General features: G+C 54.8%; 1 protein-coding gene across 4 annotated transcripts in view; it reads right to left on the bottom strand.

The window, feature by feature from the left end:
- The window catches only part of RAP1GAP (RAP1 GTPase activating protein), a 59,220-nt gene extending 43,155 nt beyond the window's left edge, over positions 1–16,065 (bottom strand). The window contains exons 1-2 of one of the 4 annotated variants that reach the window (XM_061601078.1): positions 16,017–16,034; positions 3,437–3,472 (exon numbers count right to left, since the gene is read on the bottom strand). The gene's annotated coding sequence lies outside the window, so the exon portion shown is untranslated. Of the gene's footprint in view, positions 1–3,436; positions 3,473–8,783; positions 8,857–15,755; positions 15,802–16,016 lie in introns of those variants that run through there. The other 3 variants (XM_061601076.1, XM_061601080.1, XM_061601077.1) reach the window with 3 other exon arrangements.
- Between the last annotated feature and the right edge of the window lie 2,313 nt (positions 16,066–18,378).

The raw sequence follows: 18,378 nt of genomic DNA, 5'->3' as shown, positions 1-18,378 counted from the left end.
TGCAGATGCTGTGCAAGTCCCAGAGCGCTTGAGAGAGGAGCTGTCCATAGTGCTGAAGGCAGCCGGGTATCGCATCAGAAAGCTTTAGCACCAGCAGGATGCACAAGGTCAGGTCTGCACCATACACTTCAAGCACAACCAGTGCGCATTTATAGCACATGACTTCCCCCAAAGATATCAGCCCACCATATACTGGAAATCTCATTGGGGTAGAAAATACACCCCCAAAACCGTTAGTATGATTCCCCCCCCTCGACATTGGATGAAGGTTAAAAGGGCCACAATGCACAGCAGAAGAGACCCTGCAGAGCAGGACGGCAGCCTCAAGGCACCTTCCTTTGGGAAGGCAGGGCTGGCATCCCAAGCAAAGAGGCCTTTTCTTCAGAGCAGGCTTCCTGTGGGCACCTGCAGGGCTCTCCTCCTCCCTGCCCCACAGAACTCACTGAGTGCGCCTCCAGCCTCGCAAGGGATGTTCAGAGGGCTCAACGCACCTGCCAGCCATTGGCTGGAAGAAGGGAGGCACACGGGAGAGGTGCCATGGGTTTGGGGGCTCTGGATTCAGCCCCCCAAGGCATCCAGATGAGCATGTCATCCCTAGGCGGAGGCAGGGGAAGAAGGGGCTTCTGCCTGGAAAAAAGCCACGCTCTCTGAGCCAGGGGCCTTATTCTTCAGTCACAAGATCTGGGGAGGTGGAGTTATTTGGCAGGAAAGGGCAATGCATTCTGCACGTGTGCAGAGGCCCTGCCATCTCCTAGGGGCAGATCTCAGCACCAGAAGCAGACTGTTGCCTCAGGGGCTCCTTCTCAACAGCCAACACCTGGAGGCGCACCTCGCAGGGAGGGCTTTCCCTTTCGGCATTTATTTATAGTCTTTGCTTTTACTCATCTTTCCAGATTTGCTTACAGAGCAGGGATGTTATCGGAGCAAGTCCCTCCGCTGGCCTGGGGCTCAGAGGTTCACTCCATGCTTCGTAGGAACAGAGGAAGTTGCCTTAAATAAAGTCAGTCCAATTGTTCACTTGGCTCAGTATTGTCTACACTGACTGGCAGCAGCTCTCCAGAGTTTCAGAGCTGGGTGACCAAAAACAACGCAAAGGAGTCACCCCCAAAGTGTCACTCAGGCTCCTCCCTTCCCTGCAATATGAAGCTCAGGCCATGGGGAGGGGCTCCCCCTACTAACATTTCCATTCCACCACCTTCTGGGGACTGGCACAAAGGCCAAGGCCTGGCAATCCACCTTCCCTTCCTTAGGCACATGGCTTGGCTGGCTCACTCGAGTCACTTAGGAGCTTGCTTGCTTGCTGGCAAAGGCCTTCCACAACAGCATTCTAAATAGCTCAGAGGGAAGTTATATTTGTAGAGGAGGACCTTCCATCCCTTGAGGGTGGGACTCTTCAGCGCCCCTCCTGATACAAGGAGCCTGGGCAACAACAAACACTTCTTTCAGCCCGGAACCAGCAGAGCACCAGGCAGAGCAAGTGAAGCAGGCACCATGCCATTAAGGAACTTGAGTGGCTCCCATTGTTTTGTTCCACGCCAGCCCGGCCCCTCCAGCACCAGGGGGCCTAGAGTCATGTGCCATGTGCCATGTGCCAAGAGGGAGAGCTGAATCTGCAGCTCCAGGGCCCAGCTTGGTGGTGGTAGAAACTCACATACAAAACTCAGTTGTTGCAATGCACTCTACCCTTGTGCAAGCTCCAGATGGGGCTAGGCTATTGGTGGGGACAGATTACTGCCAGGACGCAACTCCAGTGCTTAAAAGCTTGCACTAGCTGCCCATGTGCTACCAGGGTGGGTTCAAGGTTCTTGTATTAATTTGCAAGGCCCTTAACAACTTGGGTCCCAGGATACTTTAAGGACCGCCTGATCCCTTATATCCCAGCCCGATCACCGAGGTCTTCAGGATGGTTTGTATCCTCCAGGAGTCATGTGCGTCCAGTTTTGTGGGCCCAACTGTACGGAACTCCCTTCCAGTTAGTCAGCCAGGCTCCCTCCCTGTTGCACTCCATCTGCCTAAAGAATACTTAATATATATATATATCCAGCAGCCATTTTCACTGAATTCCGATTTTACCATTTCAACCAGTTCTTATTTCCATTGTGTTGAGTTCCTTGCACGCTGCTTAGCAGCGACTGTAATTAAGCGGTATGTAAACTGTTGAAATAAATGAAACCAAATGCAGCATGAGCAGGAACTGAAGAACAAAGACGGAGACAGGAGGGGGAACGCAGCACCTGACCGGGACTGAGCGATGGGCACCAATAGCAGGACACAGAAAGAGAGAGGGGTGGGGGGTGGGGAGAGTCTTCCACCCCCAGGGGAGCAAATCTAAAAGAAACAAGAGATGCAAATGTTCCACTATATCAGCCTCCCTGCAACCAGGTGCTTTGGAGACAACGGGGAGTTTATTTATTTGTATTAAATTTGTCAGTCACTTTTCTTCACAATGTGAACCCAAAGCAATTTACAGTCAATAAAAGATTAAAACCAGTATAAAAATTGAAACAAAATAAAAAGGTTTTTTTTCAAAACACACACAAAACATAAATGGAAAGGCAGTGACACCACCCACCCCCTAAAAGAGACTACAGCATCAAAGTCCTCCAAAATTAGGTGCCAAATGCCACAAAGAACTGTTTTTGCCTGGCGCCTAAAAATAGATACGCCTCCCTGGGGAGAGTGTTCCGTAAGCAGGGGGCCACCACTGAGAAGGCCCGTTTTCATGTTGCTACCCTCTGGACCTCCCTCGGTGGGAGTACACGGAGAAGGGCCCCAGATGCCAAACACAGAGTCCGGGTTGGCTCATGTGGGGAGAGGCACCCTTTGAGGTATCGGGGTCTTGAGTCATGTAAGACTTTATAGTTCAAACCCAGCACTTTGAATTGGGCCCAAAACTAAATGGCAGCCAAGGCAGTTGTGCCAGAACTGGTGTTATGTGCTCGGACCATCTTGCCCTGGTGAGCAACCTGGCTGCTGAATTCTGCACCAGCTGCAGTTTCTGAACTGTCTTCAAAGGCAGCCCCACATATAATGCATTGCAGTAATCTAGTCTAGTTGTAGTCCAAAACTTCTGGGACGGGGATGCACTGTCTTCTGCACAAGGCATGATCAGAATGCAGCGGACATCTGCTCCAAAGGGCATCAATTAGGTTTAGAGATTGTGGGAGGGGAATCTTTTTCAGTTTGTATTGAGTGCTTTGTCACCCTCCAATATTTATCTTAGTTACGTTTCTGCTGAACAATAACTATTATTTTAAACAAAAGATGCTGTAACATTTTCTCTCTCTCTCTTTCTCTCCCCCCTCCCTGCCGGCAGAAACAAATCTCCTTCCACCCACATGCCCTCGCTAGCCACCCCATGGACAGAGATGCACGACGCAACCATTGGCAATCTTCCCTGCCCCCCCCCAATGAAACAGGCAAGGGTTGCACTCACCGCAGGGCCCAGTGATAGAGAGAGGTCTTGTCTGTGCTGGAGAGACCGGGGGGGGGGGGGGAGACAGAAAAGATGGTGGCAGATTAATAATCAGGCAGCCACGCATCACCTTTTCACCTGTGCACACACACGCACAAAGTCTTTACAGTCTGATGTGCTTCAGGCCTGTTTGGCTCTGTTAAGAGGAAAGGCCAGTATGGGGGGGGGAATGGGGGAAAGAGTATGTGAAATGTTAAAAAAAACCAAACTGATAAATGTATTTGCAGGGAGAGACTTCTGCAACTGTTCTATTTTTTTTTTATCAACCAGTCATTTAAATAATTTTCTACTGTTGTTATGGCATCTTATGTTTCATTGGAAATGCTGCTGTTTATGCACGGCCGTGTTGTGATTGTATGAATGGATGGGATATAAATCCTTTAAAATAAAATACTGGAGACCTGAGTACAAAATAAGGGGAATAAAGAGATTTCCTTCCCCCCAGTGATTTGGGGTTGCACCCACGGCTTTTGCTAGTCCAGGAGTTGCCAACTTGGTGACCTCCAGAAAGCTGTTGGACAGTATTTACACCCCCAACCATTTAGCAATCAATCAATCAATCAATCAATCAACCAAAAGGCTCATAATCTAAAAAGACATGGCACGCAAGGAAAGGGGAAAGGGAAGGAGGAGGAAAAAGGGAGCTCAAGCACAAGCTTTTCAAGGTGCAGTTCTGGAAGGTACAGATGATGTCACTGACTGGTTGAGGCAGATGGCAGCCGTAGCCCAATAACTTCTGGAGGGCACCATGTTGGCTACCCCTGGGCTAGTCAAACCTGCCCTTAGCTTCTACTGCCGTCTCTACCTTGAGCTCCCCCCTCCATACCGTCAAACACACCCACAGCCACATGTGGACAGCAGGTGAAAAACAAGGCTTGTTTTGGGACTCTCCCACACCACCCGAAACCTGAAGAGCCAGCTGAGGAACTGGTTGCTGTGTTTGGGGTGGAAACAAGGCAGCCTGTGAAGCAGATCTCTTCCTCCTGCACCGGGAGATGGTCTGCACTTGGCCGCAAAAAAGATAAAACCGCCATCACCCACAGCTCTGCCCGGCTCTCTGTGGCTAGTGGGTAAAAGACGCCCCCATCCCCTGCACCCACATACAGCTGCTTCTGGGGTGCAGCAGCCTCCAGACTGCAGCACAGGAGAGGGGATGGCAGCAGCACTGAGCCCTCTCGCTTGCTGGGGGAGGGTTGTTGCCTTGGTGCCTCGCCAGGAGCTGCTGGCTGGCCGAGGGCGGAAGCAGGACACTGGGTTAGACAGACACACCACTTTAAAAGGGGGATAAAAAAATTCATGGCAGCAACCAAGCAAGCAATATAGAACCTCCATGTGCGGCGGCAGTACACCTCTAGTCTCTACATTCTGAAGACAAACAAAGGCAACAGTCCTGCCCTTTTGGGGCCTTCCTGGAAGCATCTGGCTGACCACCACTGTTGGGAACAGGAAGCTGGGATAGACAGACCTTTCCGCTGATTCCGCAAGGATGCCCTTATTAGTGTCATGGGACACTTATGAACAGAACCTCACCGCATGGAGGTTCTCTGCCTCTGAATGCCAGCCACTGGGGACAGAGAACAGGGAAGGGCTGTTGCCTTCACGCCCTGCTGGCTGTCCCCTGCCAACATCAGGATGCTGGGCCAGAGAAACCCTCTTTGGCTTGACCCAGCAGGGCTCCTCTTAGATTCTTCACCTCAAGCTATCCAGGCACTTCCTGCCACCACTTCCTTCCGGGACGGTCCCCCATTTTGCTTGAGGAGGAACAGAGAAGCAGAGCGCCCCGGAAGCCTGACCCAGAACAGCATGCCACGTGAGCCTTTGCCGTCAGGCAGGCGAGCTGGTGGTGGCTGTGAGGCTCCCCCTCCCCCAGCCTGGTGCCAGGCACGCCTCTGCCCAGCCCCTAATTGAATTGCTCCATCTAAACAAACAGCCTTGCAGAGCGAAGGAGGTGGCGCAATGAATGCTCAGGAGGAGCCCAATTCCTGCCCCCCCACAAAAAAGCCCTCAAGGGGTCGTGATTCCCACCTGGCACTGTGGCCCCAGAGGGGAGCCTTTCACAGGCCGCAGCTTTGGCGGCGAGAGTGGAGGGTGACATGGAAGAGCTAGGGAGGGCGGCAAAGATGCCGCCTGGCATTGCATCCCTCATGCTGACCAAGGAAGTCAAGGATGTGTGTGGGGTGTGTGGGGATATAGAGATGGGCTCCTGCTTCTCAGAAAAGCACCCGCTGAGGTTTGGAGCGTCTCCTCAAGCCTAGCGTGTCACCCACATAACCCACCGCAAACACAATTCCTGAGGAGGATCCGTTGAATGCTCATCTCCAAAGAAGCTGCTGTGTGGCCACAAGGTCATATTGGCTGCTCCATAGCCACGGGGGGGGGCACTGCCATATTGGAGGGCCACCCCGAGATAAATCAAGAGGCAAACCTTCCCCAACAAGCAGGACCCTTCCAGATGTTTTGGACTACAACTCCCATCAGCCCCAACCAGCATGGCCGAATGATGCTGAGGGCTGATGGGAGTGAGAGGCTGTGCCGGCTGGGGGCTGATGGGGGTTGTAGTGTGAAACACCCAGAGGTCTCCAGCTTGGGGGGGGCGGGGGGAAGGCTAACTTAGGGTTGTATAAGTAAAATAAATCTGTAGCACCTTGAAGTGGGCCCAGAAGAAAAGTGGTGGGCCCAACACAGGCATAACGTGGCTTATCCTGAAACCAAGTTATGTGCACGAAGGGTGGTGTGCGTTGTGCATACACACCAGCTTGTGCGAGAGGGAGGGAGAAGAAAAGAATCTGGACCCACCCTCTGAATGGGAAAGTGCAGCACAGAACAGCTTAGCCTGGTACCTACTGCAGGCAGTTACCTGAAAATCTCAACCATCTCTCTCTCTTGGAAAAAGCAAAGGTCTAGTTCTCATGGCAGTCAATGCAGATTTGAGCTGTGTGGTCATCAACTGGAGAAGTCTGAGGAACAGGAAGGAAGGAGGGAGGGGAACTGGGCAGCCCTCTCCCCAACACACACAAAAAGGGTTCCTTGGCCCAACCTTACAGCATGCAAAAGTGTGCAAGCAGGCGATGCACAGATCTCAACTTGCTTGGCCTGCCTGGGTTGGAGGACATGGGTGCCTCTGCCCCAGAACCGTCTGCAAAAGACACAGCAAGAACCTCAAGTGACAATGACCCAACTCTGCACATGGCAGGGAAGAAGGCTTGTTACTGGTGGCATGCTGGCCCCCCCTCAGAGGGGCAGAGACCGCCAGTCCCTGGCAGTGGCCCGGAGAGGGCCTACAGTGGCATTAGGCCAAAGTTGGCCAGCCGACCAAACAACTACTGCCCTAACCCTGCCATTCCCAGGACATGAATCCATTTGGGGTCCCCAGGCAGCAGTGGCCGTTCTGCATGGACTTTCCTTCCTAGCTGTGCAGCAACAGCAGCAGCAGCAGCAGCGAGGTTGCAACCTCCTCCCACGGGGAAAAATACCTCAGCAGGCAGCAGAAAGGGCAAGGGAACAGTGACGGCCTTGTTATAGCCCCCTGGGGGGGGGATGATGACAGGCATCCCCACAGGGCAGAGAAAAGCAAAACGATGGGGGTGGGCAGTGCTCATGCGCATGCAGAAAAGCCCAACAAGACCCACACTGGTGGTGGGCAGAAGGCTGGAGACTGCTGACAGCGGCACAAATAGGGGCATTTTCCCAGGGCCCAGGTAGGCAATTTGGGTGTGTGTGTGTCAGAATGGACAATAGTACAGACTTCTAGCTTGCAGAATGCGCTTTTCTTTTTGCATTTTAAAAGACTTCCTTTTTATTTATTCATTTGCATGCTCCTGTCACCCCTCCCCCCCCCGACAACAACACTGGGTGGAATTAATTGCCTCTCTGCCCTAAAAGCAGAAGGAACGGTCTGTAGCCCAGTGGCAGAGCCCCTGCTTTGCACGCAGAAGGTCCTGGGTTCAATCCCCAGCAGCATCTCCAGGCAGGGCTGGAAGAGCCCCCCGCCGCCTAAAACTGTGGAGAGCCGCTGACATTCAGTGTTGACTAGATGGACCAGAGGTCTGACCCATAACCGTCTCGATGGCACCATGAGCGAAGTGCCCATTTTACAGGTGGCGGCACAGAGGCAGAGAACAGAACTCGCCCAAGGCTTTGTGGGGAGACCAGCACGGAGGTGCAATTCAAGCCCAGGATCCCCACCATCCAAGCCCCTCAGTTTCAACACTCACCTCCCACCCAGAGCCAGCGTCTTCATAACGGCTAAGAGTGGAAGGAAGCACGGCCACACTGAAGCCTCCTCTCCTGGCCCCATCAGCCCTGGATCCTGCCTCCGATGCCAAATGCTTCGGGAAGCAGCAGACAGGAGTCTCTTTAGGGAGGACTCTGTAGCTCAGTGTAGCAGAGCACATCTCTTTGCATGTAGAAGGCCCCCAGTTCAACCCCTAAGGGCATCTCTAGTTAAACAGAGACCTGGTCGCAGGTGATGAGGAAGGCCCCTCTTGGCCTGGGACATCTGAAAGCTGCTTCAAGTCCAAGGAGACAATTTGGGGCTAGCCCGGTGGAGGGGAACCTGAGGCCCTCCAGGTGCTGTCCAGCTCCCAGCAGCCCCCATGTTCCCCCCACTGGGCTAGAAAACTGACTCTGTGCAAGACAGCTTTCATAAGTTTACGCGGCCAAGTCTGCACTCCATCCAAAACAGAGGGTGGACAGAGGCGGCGGCAGACAGGCACTCTGTGGAGGGCACGACTCGCACCCGGCCCCTCACCGCTTCTGCCAACGCTGTCACCGGAGCACACACCTGCCGTCCACAGTGGCTGCCCATCCTGGTGCTCAGGCCAAGTACACGCTGCCCCCTCTCTTTCTAATCACACGCTTGAGCCCCACCAAGAAAGGCGCTGGGGGGGGGACAGCACTGGAAATGGGGATAGCAAGGGGGAGGGTGTCTGAGGTGCTAGAAAGGTGAGGCAGAGGAAGGGGGAAGCTGCAAGCTGGGCGGGAAAGAGATCCAGACTGGGATGAAGGCTTCCAGCAAACCACACACCATACATTGAAAGAACATTATTTCCCTCCAAGAATCCTCAGAAACAGAAGTTTACCCCTCATACAGCTACAATTCCCAGCATCCTTAACAAATCACAGGATTCTTTGGGGGAAATAACATGCTGTAAAGGTATGGTGTGCATGCAGCCGTACAAGAGCCCAAATAGGGAACACCTCTGGGCACTCACAGACAGATGCACCCGCCTTACTTCAGCCAGGAGGACCCCGCCTCCCACCCCAGCCTTCAAAGCTGCCCCCCTTGCCCAGCACCCCACTCACTCACCCCCCGTAGGCCCCAAAGGTGAAGCTCCGCTTCCTGGAGCCCATGTCGGCGGCTGCCTTGCGAAAAAGTTTGGGGAGGGCGTGCGTGTGGCCACCCCCACAGCTGCAGCAGAGATGCCTGCCTGGGCCTGGGCGGGTCTACAGGAGGCAGAGTTCCACAGAGCTGGCCGGCCAGGAAGAAAGGGAGGCTCCTGCGCTTCTCGGGAGGGAGGGGCCCTGTGCTTCCCCCGCCTGCTGCGCTGCCCTCCTCCGGAACAAACCTATCCAGCATGCTGCAGCCAGCCCCAAGGGCACTTGGAAAAGCCCCAGCAACCTAAGCCTGGGCCCGTGTTTGTCTTGCAGGTGTGCTAGCTGGCAGTGTCAGCCCAGGAAATCAACTGGGGAGGTGGGGGGGGCAGCTAGCCTGCCTTATCATCAATGGTGCCCCGAGGAAACGCTCCCTGACTCCAGCTGGTGCCAAGGTCTGCCTGGGGACCTGCTAGCGCCAGAAGCCAGCCAGCGGGTGCCAGCCAAGAGGGGCCAGGCGGGCTCCTCCAAGGGCACAAGGAGCTCCCAGGCACAGTCTCTTCAGTTAGATGATCCCAGGCGCCTTTTCCACGACGCCTCCGGATACCCGTTGCTGGAAACCGCAGGAGGGGAGCGTTGCACTTGCGCCCAGGTCCTGTTTGTGGGATTCCCTTTGGGGCACCTGGTTGGCCACTGTGAGAACCGAAGGCTGGACAGGATGGGCCCCTGTTGGCCTGATCCAGCTACAGGGGTCCCGGAGAGAGGCCCTGAGCCACAGAATGGGCAACGTTCCAGAGCACCCACATTCTGGGAGGGGTGGGGTTGAGAAAGGGTGCACACATGAGTTGCGCAAATAGTACCTGGGTTCAAACCCCCGCTCGGCCATGAAGCTCACTAGGTGACTTTGGGCCAGTCACTGTCTCTGAGCCTAGCCTACCTCACAGGATGGTTGTGAAGATAAAATCAGGAGGGGGAGAGAACCATGACTGTATGCCACCTCGTGCTCCTTGGGGCAAAGGTGGGATATAAGCGTCATAACAGCCACCTCGGGTGCATTAATTTCAATAGGTATACTCTGAGTTGGACTTAGTTGAAGACAACCCCAGGCCCACTAGCTCTGCTGGTCAAGCCACCCTCAACACGAGCCAGTGTGTGGCTAGAGGACACATTTGGAAATCTAGGGGAATGCCGCAGGCACCATAAAATACCAATTTCACAGAAAAAAACTAGGGTGTGTGCTCAGACCCCCCAAAAGTGGCAAATAAAACACAGACCAGAAATGCAGACAGCACCCCAAAGCCAGGCAGCCCCCCCCAAAAGCAACCCTCAACTTTTAAAAAATGGGAGGATCAGGGGTCCTTTGGAAGGGGACTGTGGTGCCAACAGGTGCCACATCAGGGACCTCGGGGTTAGATGCTGGGCCAGGACTGGGGGCACCACAGTTCAAATCCCCCTTATGTCATGAAGCTCATCTTGAACCTGTCCCTATATCTCAGCCTCACCTACGTCACAGGGCTGTCGCGAGGATAAAGTGGGGGAGAAGCACGGACACCACTTTGAACTACTTGGCAGAAGGGTAACTCTATCACCATAACCAGAAGTTGGGAACATCAGCCTCCCTGACTGCCCTGGGGGGCAGGTGCCCATTCCAAGAGAGCACGGTCCTCCCACTACTATTCGGCAACATTATACAGATCTGAATCGGAGCCAGACGTGATCGGGACTCAGCCGAAGAGCTTGTGTTCAGTGCCAGGATTCGGACATAGCATTTGAGAGATCATGGAACATGTGCAGAGTGCCTTTCCTTCACCAGTGAACGGCTACCAACAACACCGGCCCAGTGTACACCAGTCTTCCCCCAGCCTAGTGCCCTCTAAGTGTTTTTCGACTGAAGCTCTCATCTTGTGCTGGCTGGGGCTGCTGCACGTTTCAGTCCAAAACGTCTGGAGGGCACCAGATGTGGGCGAAGGCAAAGGGCACGTCTTCTCAGTGGCCTCTAGCCCTTGTGCCTCCTATTGCAGTAAATTAGGGCCATTGCCCAAAGGTGAAACGATCAATGGTTTCCCAATCCAAGCCTGCAGCTTGACAGAGTGGCCCAGAGGACTTCCCGTCAACAGGCAATGTTGTGGTACTAAAGGCCTCTGCAGACTTGAAAGCGGAGGAGGACCAGGCTCCTCTTCTCAGGTGGCCACAGCGCAGAAATGGTGGCCGCATCCTGCCCTGACACACACGAGCGCCAGGAATTACCCAGGATCTCAGTGGATGACCAAAGCAGCTAACTCCACTGGATTTGTTGGCCAACAGGTTTGTGAGGAGAGGATGGGTGGTTGTCCCATGGCCGGAAAGTGCCCCCTACTGGGCAGTGTCCAGCACTAACCTAACCAGGCAGGAAATAGGCATTATGAGTCATCCAGCACCTGGACAGCGAGCCTGGAATCTCCCCCCCCCCACACGGAGGAAGTTTGCCTTGTAGGGTTGCCATTAAATACATCCCATGCCCACTGTTGCTGGGGTCAGAAGTGGGGAGAGTGTTGCTGTTGCACTCAGGTCCTCCCGAGTGGCTTCCCAGAGGCATCCAGCTGGGAGCTGGACTAAGACGGGCTTTAGGCTTCATCCAGCAGGCCGGCTCTTCTTGGCTGCTTCCTCCAGAAGACCTGGCTAAGGTCACAAGGCAAGCCCTCACCTCCCTACAATCGCACACACTATGCCTGCCCGGCCAAGTGACAGCCGTCACCAAAGTCCATAACCAACCCACCCACCCCAGTGCTCTGTTGAATACTCAGCACAGCGTTACTCTCCCCAGCACCCAAACCCCCCAATCGCAGCAGTCATCTCGGAATCCGTGGGCTCGATGAGTGATTGCAATGAGCATCTTTCTGATGGCAAAAACAGGCAGAGAAAAAGCAGCCATCTGCTCTGCTGCCGATATCGGAAGATCAAGCCGCATCTGCGTTGGCTAGGAAACCAACCAAGAAGCGTTTAGTATTGGGAAGTGGGCCACAGCAAGTGCAGAAGGGCCTGGGTTCAGTCCCCAGCATCTCCAGCTAAAAGGATTTCAGGCAGAAGGTGATGGAGAAAGGACCCTCTTTGCTGGAGAGCTGCTGCCAGTCAGAGCAGACAGTACCAGACTAGATGGGGAAATGGCTTGAGACAGAAGGTGGTAGCTTCTTACCAGGGAAAAGGCCTCAAAGGCCACAGCACAGCGCCTGCTTTGCATGCAGAAAGTCCCAGACTCAGTCCCTGGCAGCACCTCTAGCTATCTTTCCTCTCTAACACAACACACACGGCCATTTCCCGAGTCTAGACAATTCTCCAAGGGACCGCCAATAAGATGCAGGACCAACGACCAGCATTACCGCTCTCTTTAGATATAACCACATGGATGAAACGTGCTGGAGCAACAGCCTTGTAAAGTAAGTTGGTATCATCACCTCCGTATTACAGACGGGAATACTGAGGCACAAGGAGTGAGGCTTATCTAGGGACACCTTCTGAGCTCACGGCTGAGGAGTATTTGGACCAGGGAACTCTGGCCTCACACGCTGAACAACCACACTGCATCAGTTCCCCCGGGATGTGGGCGCACCACAGGATGCAGGGCTCCTCCTGGCTTTTCTGAAAAGAAACCAGGCAACAAATTTTCAGCATGCTCGGGGGTGGGGTGGTAGGAGGTGCGAAGCCACCAAGAAGAATGCCAGATTACGGAATCTGGCAGAGCTGGAAGCTGGATCTGGCTGTTAATTATAGCCTAAGATGTCCCAGTGTGCGATTCAGAGGACGACTAGGAGGAGGAACTAACTCAGAGCAGCCGGCAGAAAGGCAGGGGCAAATGGGCCACAAAATGCAGCCATGCGGCAGAGAGGCAGGCAGTGGCACTGATCTAGTCCACCAGCAGAAGGAATCTGTGAGGGTGAGCCACGCAACGGCACTGCGGCGAGAGGCAGCCACCACGGCTGGCCACAGGCCTTGTGACAACAGCCATTTCCAAGATGCGGGAATCATACTCTTGCCATCCTCCTTACGGGAAGGGCCACAGGTCAGGGGCAGAGCAGCTGCATGGCATGCAGAAGGCCCCAGGTGCACTCCCCAATGGCAGCATCTCCAGGCAGGTCTGGGAATATCTGTAAAGAGGCTGCCAGGTAGTGCAGAGAGTAAGTACTGAGCTAGATGGGCTGTTGGTCCGAGTCAGAATACGGCCACTCCCCATGTCCTTACAAACAGGAAGGGCAACATAGAGAAATGCAACGATGAGGCTGCAGAGTTGCTCTCGCTCAGAACCGCAGGGGGAAATGGGGGAAAAAATGAGAACATAGGCGGGCGGGAGGGACAGAAAGCGAGCCCCCTCTGACTGTGCTTCTAAGGTCAGAGCAAGATGCTCAGATTTGGCTGGCAGACTGAAGCCAGCGACAGCACGTGGAGGGAAAGACAGGCACACTCCTCTTTCGCAAGCACCGTCTCCAGCCTGCTGCCGCCTCCCACATGAGTTGCCATCAGCTCCAACAATCACAACCGCCCCCCAAGCCCTCCCCGCATCTCCCACTCCCACCCACACCGTAGATATGAGTCACTGGGGATAATTGCAATTCCGAGGGCCAAACAATGCCAACTATATATAGGCCATATGCGCCTTGATGCCCCTGGCGGGCGCTTGTACACACGCATGTGCATGCCAAGACCCTACCTGCCACAGGAATGGGAGACAAATCCTTCCCAAGGCGCCCAGACTACCCATATGGAAACTACTGTTTTCTGGAAGTGTCCAACAGAAAGGATTTGCCCCTGCCCATTGTGGGAGGAAGAGCCCCCTCAGCAGGGCTGATTCAGGCCCCAACTAGGCTGATCAAAAGGGCCCACGGCACTAGAACACACCACACACGGATCAGCACAAAAGTGATGAGCAATGGGCCACGTGCAAAGCAGCAGCTGTGGCCTTCCCACAACCAGCCCGAGGAAGACGTGGATGCTACTCAATGTATTGTTGTTTTGCTCAGAAGAAGCATCTGCCTTATCTAGAGGACACAGAGTTCAAAGAGGATCTTCAATCCTGGCCTTGGCAAAATCCCTGCTGACAGCAAGGGCTCTCTAGGAATGGCACCCCCAGTTCTCTGCCTTGATAAGGGCCTGCATAAGACCAGGGAGTACTGAAACGGGGTCAGAAAGCGACATCTCTGCAGTTAAATAATGTGCCTCTAAAGAGCTTGTAATGCAAACCCTGCTTGTACCACAGCAGTCACTGTGAGGGCCCCCCAGCAATTCAATCCCACCCGTGGCACGTTCATGGCCCCTCCACCTTCCAAGGGCTGCATCCATCCCCCACTCCATCACTCTTCACATGGTTCTCTGCCCCAAAACCCTTCCAGTTAGCAGTCTGTCAGCACAGCTACTTTCACAGCAAGACAACAAACGTACACACAGGCCAAGATTCACTCTGCAGCCCCATGAAGCTGGAAGGGGGCGCAGCTCAGCGGCAGAGCACCTGCTGTGCCAGCAGCAGAAGGTTCCAGGTTCAATCCCCAGCAGCCTCTCTGGGCAGGGCTAGGAAGGAACCCAGTCTGAAACCCCGGAGAGCCACTGCCAGTCAGTGCCGACAATACTGAGCTAAATGGAGCAATGGTCAGGCTCTGTATGAGGTAGCTCCTTATGGTCCTACCAGCAACAGAGCCTGCCCTGCCTACCTTCTGGGCTTGTACAGACTCACCAGAAAGGGAGGGGGGAGCAGCTACCACTGCAAGCCAAGGGCCCAACCCACACAGAGGCCACACGTGGCTTCGATGAGCCAGCAAGCATCGTCCATGCCGCTCCCGCACGGTCCCTGTAAGCTGGCACAACCACAGCGGTCACGAGAGCAAAGGAGCAAAGGAGCGGATACAGAAGGGCCCTTTGCAGCAACCACAATGCCCAGCGGGGAGGGGGCGACCGGCGGCTTGGCTCCCTTCTCGCGTTTCCTCCCCACGGGGGACCGTTACCCAGAGACCACTGAACTTAAATCCTCTCCCCCTGCCCCACGCCGCCCCAGCTGCCATTTGCTCAACCGATATCACCACACACATTTTGGTCTCTGGTGACAGGTCCACCAGCCTCCCTGCCTGCTGGCCAAGAGGCATCTCACTGGGAGCCAACTCTTCCCCAGGCATCTATCCAAAGAGTCCCACGGCCGGCCAGAGGTCCAAAAAGGCAAGGCAGACCTGTCCAACTTCCGGCAGGCCAGTGAAGGTCAGGAGAAGCCCCCCCAGAGGGGACCAGGAGCCATCCTGTATGCCTGCCAGCCAGCCCTCGCCCTCCTCCCTTGCAGCTCTCTCCATCCTCCCCTGCAGCAAGGAGACTGCAGCTCAGAAGAAGCCCAGCTGGGGAGGGCCGGAAGAGCCCTTCCCAAGGCCTCCTCTCAACGGGATGCGACAGAGTATGGGGGCAATTGGGGGGAAAGGGGGGAATTTTAAAAAGGGAACAGGCAACCCCCCCCTCCCAGCAACCCCCCTCATGGTCGCAGCCAGCTCCTTACTGACACGGCGCATGCCAAGCACCGGAAACGCTCCGCCTGCAGGTAGGCTCCACGGCTGCACACCTGGGTTGGCACAAGTTTCTGGGAAGGCGCCAACAGCTCGCCTCCACCAGAAGGGCAGACTCATTGAAGGCCACGACATGACTACCCAAGGCCCATTCATTGCAATGGGTTGCCTCTGAGGAGCGCCTGGTTAGACAGAACCCAAAGCCCCAGCTAGCCTCCAGCACCTGGAGAGCGCCTGACGGAAGAGGGCTCCCTAGGGCAGGAGAATGGCACATGCTCAGGAACACTCTCGCCTTCCCAACCGCATCCTCGCTGTTCACCACAGCTCAAACGCAGCCCCAACAGAGGCGGGCGGGAAGGTGAAGGCCGGCGGCTTCCTCGCCTCGACGGTGCCCGCTCACGTTACACTGGGAAGACCAGGAGGAGCCGGGTAGCGCCGCCACCTTGCCTCTCCGCACTTACCGGGCCGGAGCAGAGCCAGGCCCCCGCCAGTCCTCTCCAAACAGACAGCCGGCGGGGGCGTGTGGACCCTTCCCGCGCTCGAGCTCCGAAGGGGAGCCGGAGAGTGTACGCCCCCCATCCCGAGCGCGCTTTGGGGCCAGGCAGGGGCCAGGCAGGGGCCACGGCCAGCACGCCCCCGCCCTGCCCGCAGCAGCCCAGCCGGGGAAGCCGCACGCAGCGCCCAGGTGGCGAAGCGCCCTCCCGGCGCCGCGCTTCGCTTACCAGAGCCGCCGCCGCCGCTGCCGCTGGTGCCGCCGCCGCCGCCGCACTGGCGAGCCGGGCGAGGCAAGGCAGCGCGTCACGCGGCTCCCCGGCCCCTGCGCCGCTCCCATTGGCTGCCTCCCTCGCTTCAGAGAGGGAGGGGCAGCGCTCCGAGGAGGCAAATCCCGAGCTGGCCGCCGGCCCCCAGGCGCCCCCGCCGCAGGAGGGGCTACTCTGCCGCCATTGTCATTGGCACCCGATCACCCTAAGGGCCCAAAGGGGGCTGCAGCCAGGGGTGGAGTGGTCCAAGGGCTCAGGGAGTCTTAGACCCTGTCTTTTGTTGGGAACACGGTCCCCCTGGCTCCAGCGTCCTATGTGCCAATCAGCACCAAAGGGGAGTGTGTTGGCTACCGAAAAGTCTTCGAACATGCTTCCTTCTCCTTTCCTGCTGATTGTAGCCAGTCAGAGTGAAAGGAGCTAAGACAGCCCAAGAAGACTCTTCTTAGCAGCTAACACACTCTAACACACTCCCACTTTCATGCTGATTGGTTCCTAGGGACATCTGTTGTTGCCAGAGAAGTTGCACGTGGGAAGAACTGAGGAGTGTGGAGATGACAATGGGGAGCAAGCCAGTGAGGAAGGTGTGGCTGTGAGGGGTGACTAGCATGAAGGGACCCTGCACTTCTGAAATGGCCACTACACGACAGCATTAAAAATAGTTTAAAACAAATTACAATCACAGAAGTCCATATATTGATACGTACCTTCAGCCCTCCCTAAAGCTGCAGAGTGAAGTTGCCAGGTGTGCCTTCTAGTGCCCCCTCTAGTGTGTGTGGGGGTCTGATCTACTTGCTCCAACCAACCAGCTCTTATTCTCCTTTCCAGCTTCGCAGCTGCCCCCCATAGCTCTCCACAAGGCCTTGACCCTCTGGCAGGTTGGGTTGCTCCTCATAGCTAGAGCAGGCACTGTTGCTGGCGAGGGTTGGACCCTCAAGGATCAGGCCTTGTGGACTGATGCGCCAGCAAATCTCTTCTTCCCAGGAAGCTGCTTTAGATGACCACTGATCCATCTAACTCAGGATGGTCTACTCAGCCTGGCAGCAGCGCTCCAGCAGGGGACCTGCCCAGCCCTGGAGCTCCTGGGGATGGAACCTGGGACCTCCTGCATGCTTTATACAGCTGGAAAACATTTAGAAAATTTTGGCTAATTAGCATCAGAAAAAAATCAGTTTGTATTGGGCATCAGAAAGTTTTCCTAGAGAGTGATCTAATTTCCTCTTGAGGACTGCATCGTTCTGGACACACTTTAAGAAGGATGCAGACAAACTGGAATGCGTTCAGAGGAGGGCAACGAGGATGATCAGGGGACTGGAAACAAAGCCCTGTGAGAGACTGAAAGAACTGGGCATGTTTAGCCTTGAGAAGACTGAGGGGAGATGGGATATCACTCTTCAAGTACATGAAAGGTTGTCACAAAGAGAGTCCAGATCTGTTCTCGATCATCTCAGAGTGCAGGACACAGAATAATGAGCTCAAGTTGCAGGAAGCCAGATTTCAACTGATCAGGAAAAACTTCCTGTTAGAGCGGTACAAGAATGGAACCAATGACCTAGGGAGGTGGTGGGCTCTCCAACACTGGAGGCCTTCAAGAGGGGTGTGCTTTCATTTGGATTCCTGAACTGAGCCGGCTGTTGGACTCAATGGCCTTATAGGCCCCTTCCAACTCTATGATTCTAAGATGGCAAAATGGCACTTCTTCAGCTGGAGGATATTGTTTAAAAAGGTGGGCAAGTGTGTTTCCCTCCTGTAGACCACAAGGCCCCTGTGGGCTTCTGCTGTCAACTTGTAGCTATCTTGGATAGAGAGGCAAGTGACCTTCATGCTCAAAAGATTCATTTACAGTACGAGAGGCATTTTTGCTTCTGCAAAGAGCTGCCCAACTGCCTTGCTGCCCCACAGCGGCTGATAACGCAGGCTCACCCACCATTGCGATGCAGCAGGAGGATGGTAAGGAGTGAGGCTTTGCCACAGCATAGTGCTGCTTCCGGTATCTGAAACATGCATGAAACATGTAACACGAACTGCAATTTCTGATTTGGCAGATGTGGCAGAAGGGAAACGTACATTTTTGCAGAGGGATCAGAGCATTAAAGCTGTATCTTTGTGTGGGGGGGTGCTGCTTTGATCAGCAGCAGCACAGAAGAGCTTTTGGATGCATCCGTCATTTTGATTTTTCCTCCAGGATCTTCATGGAGGATAAGCTGTTTGTCTTGCCTTTTTTTAAAAGAAAGTATTTGAATGGTTCAACAAAAGACAGCTTAATTAGGAGTCAAAAAGACTTCTTCAGAGACAGGCTGCATAGATTTGAAACTGGGATCCAGAC

This window comes from Rhineura floridana, chromosome 18, assembly GCF_030035675.1.
Source record: "Rhineura floridana isolate rRhiFlo1 chromosome 18, rRhiFlo1.hap2, whole genome shotgun sequence".
In the NCBI taxonomy this organism is placed as follows: domain Eukaryota; kingdom Metazoa; phylum Chordata; class Lepidosauria; order Squamata; family Rhineuridae; genus Rhineura; species Rhineura floridana.
Note: the sequence above shows the minus strand (reverse complement) of the source record. Positions and strands in the feature narration are given on the sequence as shown.